Source organism: Parasteatoda tepidariorum, chromosome 4, assembly GCF_982258835.1.
Source record: "Parasteatoda tepidariorum strain Cologne lab strain chromosome 4, Ptep-v5.0, whole genome shotgun sequence".
In the NCBI taxonomy this organism is placed as follows: Eukaryota; Metazoa; Arthropoda; class Arachnida; order Araneae; family Theridiidae; genus Parasteatoda; species Parasteatoda tepidariorum.
The window spans coordinates 106,087,120-106,093,183 of record NC_141758.1 but is presented as its reverse complement, the minus strand read 5'-3'; the positions used below and the strand labels follow the sequence as shown (position 1 = coordinate 106,093,183).

Here is a 6,064-nt window from a genome sequence, read left to right as displayed (position 1 = left end):
CATCCGTTACGAGAATCTTTTTTTTATTAGAAATATAATCATCAAGATCTGAGTTACATCACCAAAACTTCATTTTCACTGAATATCGCAAAATTATGAACATGAACTCATATTAAAAGAAGAAAATCAAGGAGAAATTAAGGTGAGGAACACATATTTATCGTAAGTAATTTCTTTTAAATCAATGCTTCTTAACTCGAAGTTCAATTATAATACCAATTTTATTATCTAAGAATTTTTGTCAGTGTTCTTCATCAATCTATGTTCTTTCATTTCCGTTTCAAACTTGAATCGAAAATAATGAAGATAACCTCTAAATTTCAAGTCATAAAGGCAGTTTTAAAGGTTTTAAGTCATAAAAATCTTACAAATTAACTTTCACTTTTGAAGATATCAAAAGTAAAAAACATTAACGACATTAGATTCTAAATAATTTTCATTTTTAACCTAGCTAAAATTAGCCGCTACAAATCGTTTAGCAATTCAGCTTTTTTTCAGCTCATTTAATTCTAACAGACGGTTTATTATATACTTGATTCTTTATGAATTCATTTACTTTTAACAATTGAATTATTTGAGTTTTTCCAATTTAACCATCACATTGAGTTTCAGAATGAGCACTGTTTGTTCGATGCCTCCCAATTTTTTAAAGAACAGACGATTAAGTCAGAAAAATTTAATAAAAAATCCAATTTAACCCTTCATAGCCAAAACCAGTAATTGTTTGACTAACTTCACAACAAATTAAAAACATGTTTAATTTTATTTATGTAAAACAAATTAGAGCAGCTAAGTTTTCATTAAAAATGTCAGCAATCTTTAAGAATGTTAAAAGAATGTTAAGAATGTTATCGGTTATTTCAATTTTCGATATACAGGTTAATACTTTTGACATTAAAGTATTTAAAGAAAGTAAATTACTTGTGAAACCAAGTGATAAAGTAAATAAAAGCAAAAACTTGCACACGATTAACACATTCTCTCTGAATACTCCCGAAATATATTGTGAACAATAACAGTACCTATCTCAAAACATATAAGTTTAAAATCTTTACCTGTTCTTTCTCTTTAACAGCAGTGCATTGAAAAACCTCTTCATTCCTCCTGTTACTCTTATCGGAAACATTTCTTCAACAATTCTCAAATTCTTGTCACAAAGTTTAACATCCGCATCAAATTTTTAATCTAGTAACATGTTTCGAACACCACATTAATTTCGTTCTCACAAAACAACTTCATTTTTCGTAGCAACCCAGTGCTGACTGTTTATCAATGAAAACGTCTTTAGTGTTTATTGGAATTACACACGTTTGCAAGCTTGTGTGCTAAATTTAGATCTATAAACCTTTGTCAAATAGAAGTACAGATAACACAATACAGAGAAGATTGTTGTAGTTGGTGTTGTAGTTCATTTACGTCGCACTAGAGCTGTACAATGGGCTATTGGTGACGGTCAACAGTTTAGAATTAGAACAGCTTAACAAAACCAATACCGCACACCCCTCGTCCCTACGCAGATTGATCCAAGTGGTCACCCACCCGCACACTGACAGTAGCCAGTGATGCCTGACTTCGGTGATCTGCTGGGAACCGTGTCTTCATGATCAGTCGACTGCGGGACATACAGAGAAGGATAACACGAAGATATATTCCAGGTAACAGCGGGATTCGAACCCGCTACCTCCACGCTTTGCATAGCGTCTGGTGGGCGATACCGCTCTGCCAGGGATGCCCCAATGAAAACATGATTTTGCAAAGCTAAATTGTAGCAGTTTATTCTTTCCCATTGTCAGAAACTATCTTCAAGAAATTAAGTCGAAAAAAATGCTGTTTGAGTTGTTGGAATTTATTTACGTCTCACTAGAGCTGCACAATGGGCTATTGGCGACGGTCTGGGAAACATCCCTGAGGATAATCCAATAACATGCCATCAGAATTTAGATCCTCTGCAGAGGGGATGGCACCCTCTCTTCGGTAGCCTGACGACCTGCGCCTGAAGTCGAGCACTTTACTATAGAGCAGTTTAATGAGGACCAATATCGCACACCCTCGATCAAGTGGTCACCCACCGTCACACTCACCGCAGCCAGTGATGCTTGACTTCAGTGATCTGCTGGGAACCGTGTCTTAACTATCAGTCCACTGTGTGAATCGAAAAAAATGCATCCCTATATTTCAAAAGATTTGTTTCGCAATGGACTAATCATAAAAACACGGTTCTCGGTAGAACGCCGAAGTCAAGCATCACTAACTGCTGTCAGTAAGCGGGTGAGTGACCACTTTGATCAGCCTGCTTAGGGATCAAGGGTGTGTGGCATTGGTCCCGGTTAAACTGTTCTACAGTAAAGTGCTCGACTTCACTCGCAGGTAGTTGGACTATCGAAGCAGGGGAGCCATCCCCTCTGCAGAGGATCAAAATTGTGATGGCATGTCTTCGGATCATCCTCATGGATAGTTCCAATACCGTCGCCAATGGCCCATTGGGAAGCTCTAGTGCGACGTAAATGAACTACAACTACAGCAGCATCCCTTAAGGCCTGGCTTCTTAGAACTAACTCCTTATCTGGGCGTCAGCGGAAAGTTGACGTAGAGCTGACGCCAACAAAATACTGGTTTGTTAGCTCAAGGCCTGGTTTCTTAGAACTAACGCCTTATCTGGGCGTCAGCGGAAAGTTGACGTAGAGTTGACGCCAAAAAAAATACTTTTTTGTTAGCTCAGCGTGAGCAGTCGGTTCAACGCAGACATTATCTCTCATTGCGCATGCGTTAATAACGTAAACAAATATTTATTTTGAATTTGTATTGATTTTGTAATTGTCGACCAGTGTTTTTGAGAACAAATAATGACTTTGTCCAAGAAAAAACACATTATAGCTGAGTTAAATGAAGAGTGCTATGTTTAATGAAGCAGCTATGTTTAATGTCAAAATCAAAATCTTGACTGATTTCAATGTGCTGTTGGATGTTGTCCGCCATTGCTTCTGTGGTTAACGTCACGTTGTAATCCAACTGCAGTTGAGTTGGACGGCAATTGTAGTTCAAGATGAGCGTTCGATGACGTATACTATCAAACTCACAAATGGACCAATCTGAGGTTAGCGCTGATTTCCAGCTGACGGCGTCCTGTCCTAAAGGTCTGGTTTCTTACGACAAGCGCCTTATCTGGGCGTCAGCGGGACGTCAACGTTCCGCTGACGCCAACAAAACACTGGTTTGTTAGCTCAAGGCCTGGTTTCTTAGAACTAGAGCCTTATCTGGGCGTCAGCGGAAAATTGACGTAGAGCTGACGCCAAAAAAATACTTTTTTGTTAGCTCAGCGTGAGCAGTCGGTCCAACGCAGACATTATCTCTCATTGCGCATGCGTTAAATAACGTAAACAAATATTTATTTTGAATTTGTATTGATTTTGTTTTTGTCGACCAGCGTTTCAGAGAACAAATAATGACTTTGTCCAAGAAAAAACACATTATAGCTGAGCTAAATGAAGAGTGCTATGTTTAATGTCAAAATCAAAATCTTGACTGATTTCAATGTGCTGTTGGATGTTGTCCGCCATTGCTTCTGTGGTTAACGTCACGTTGTAATAAAACTGCAGTTGAGTTGGACGGCAATTGTAGTTCAAGATGAGCGTTCGATGACGTATACTATCAAACTCACAAATGGACCAATCAGAGGTTAGCGCTGATTTCCAGCTGACGGCGTCCTGTCCTAAGAAACCAGGCCTTAAGAAACCAGGCCTTTAGGATGATCCGTAGACATGCCATCTCGATTTTGATCCTCCGAAGAAGGAATGGCTCCCCTGCTTTGGTAATCCAAACGACCTGCGCGAAGTCGAGCACTCTAAGCTAGAATAATTTAACGAGAAACAATATCACGCTCCTTCGGTCCCTACGCAGGCTGATTAACATGGTCACCCACCCGCTTACAGAGCGCAGCCAGTGATGACTGACTTCGGTGTTCAACTGGAAACCGTATCTTTACGATCAGTAAGGTGCGGGACCTGTACTGTGTTGAATTAAAAAACCAATTTTCTGTTCAAAATTTAAAGTAAATGTTCGTCTAAAAAATATTCCTTTTTTTTTTTAATTTTATATAATTGTTAAAAATCCAATTTAATGCTGCAAGAAATCGCAGCACAAATAATGCTGATATATCTTTTCTTATCTTTCTTTTCTTATGTGTTTACGTCGGACCTATTATTCATGTTTTTCCGTAAACCTCATTCTAAGAGTGTTTTTTTTTTAACTCCATTTTAAAAATTAAGGCTGGGGTCGCAAACTGATATCTAATCCAGAAAAAAGCAAAAAATTCTGATGAAATCCTGGTAAATTAAAAAGAGGAGGAAGTTGGATTCCCGGAAAAAAAATTTGAGGTTGTGAGAGACAACTGATAAAAGTATTTTTAATTAGTCGAATAAAACTGATTTTAATCCGACTTTCCTCAAAAGTAATTACCAGATTTTGCATTACTTTCGTATTTTTTTCTGTCTAAAAAATTGAAATGCGATCAACAATATGCGTAATTTTTCACAATATTCCATACAAAAATTCTAAAATCTATACTTAAATAAAAGTCAAAGGCTATAGCAGCATCCAATGAGAGACTAAGTAGGTCATTAGGCCTTTACATTGCAGACAATTTAGTACCGAACGATCTAAAACTGAATAAGTTTCACTCCCCCATCAGATAATCCACAATAGCGGAGGATACAATCAAAATCTCTGTATAACACAGATTTATTTCAAAAATTCTGTGCGATTTAAAATTTGTATTTAGCGCTGTGCAGCAGCTTCTGGATTTTATGTGATTAAACTCTAAATCATTTGCAAATTTTTTAAATCTTTGTATTCCACGTAAAATATTTTAAATATTGCACATTAAACTTCAATTCAGAGAACGACTTTTTTTTTCCATCATTCAAATTTTGTTTGTTTTTTTCTTCTTGTTTTGAAAAATACACTAAAAATACGAAAATTCATTCAAATAGTTACAGCAATTTACTGATAATCGGTTAAAGAGGTTATAATTACAATAATTTGAATGCATATGAAAACACATTTTATTCAGATTGTGCTTTCCATATTGATTAAATTCTCAAGCATACCATCAATAATGTCTATTATTTTTAATAATAAAAATAAATCCAGTTTGTATACCACTGTCCGGTATGTCCTACACTGACGTTTTTCTACACTAGTCTTTTTAAGGTTAAGTGCTACTGTCCGGTATTCTTGCCCACTTTACCTTACACTGATTTTTTTCAGTTTAAGCTCCATTTCTCCCGATATTCCTTAAACTGACCGTTGAACTCCTTTGTAGTCTTGAATTCACTCATAGTGATTTTTTAAAGGAGCAGTACTACTTTGATTGACTATTTTTTAACTATATATATGTAAATACATATATATATTAAATTATTTAACAAACGTATATCTACAATTCTATTGATTAAGTTAGCAATTTTATTGCATAAAGAAATTAAACTAAGATATTCCTGACGATGAGCCAAAGACAAGACATCACAATTTCGTGAAACCACTTCCTCAATTTAGAGAAAGAAAATTTTCTCCAGACCCCCTTGTATTCATGGTACTCCTCACCGACCGACCATAAGAATTTCGATTCCATAGACTTTATGAGAATATATATATAGCATGTGTGTCTTAGCTGGGTCGAGTATCGAACCCTGGCTCCCTTCGGTCCGGAGTCCGATTTACTAACCACTGTCCTGGTCGGCGGATTGAAAGACAAGTTCACGATATTTATGTAGCCGTCGTTGAACAGCCAACCCACAATGGACTGATCGTTAAGACACGGTTCCCAGCAAATCACCGAAGTCAAGCATCACTGGCAACGGTCAGTCTCCGTAGGGGCCGAGGGTGTGCGGTATTGGTCCTCGTTAAACTGTTCTACCGTAAAGTGCCCGACTTCGCGTGTAGGTCGTCGGGCTACCAAAGCGGGAGTGCCATCCCCTCTGCAGAGGATCAAAACTGTTATGGCATGTCTTCGGATCATCCTCAGGAGTTGTTCCCAGACCGTCGCCAATAGCCCATCGTGCAGCTC

General features: G+C 37.4%; 1 long non-coding RNA gene across 1 annotated transcript in view; it reads right to left on the bottom strand.

Moving 5' to 3' along the window:
* LOC147812524 (uncharacterized) overlaps positions 1 to 1,751 on the bottom strand; it is an 8,787-nt gene extending 7,036 nt beyond the window's left edge. Inside the window, exon 1 of the long non-coding RNA XR_015433252.1 lies at positions 1,056 to 1,751. This is a non-coding gene — a long non-coding RNA (uncharacterized LOC147812524). The remainder of the gene's footprint in view (positions 1 to 1,055) is intronic.
* Positions 1,752 to 6,064: the final 4,313 nt, after the last annotated feature.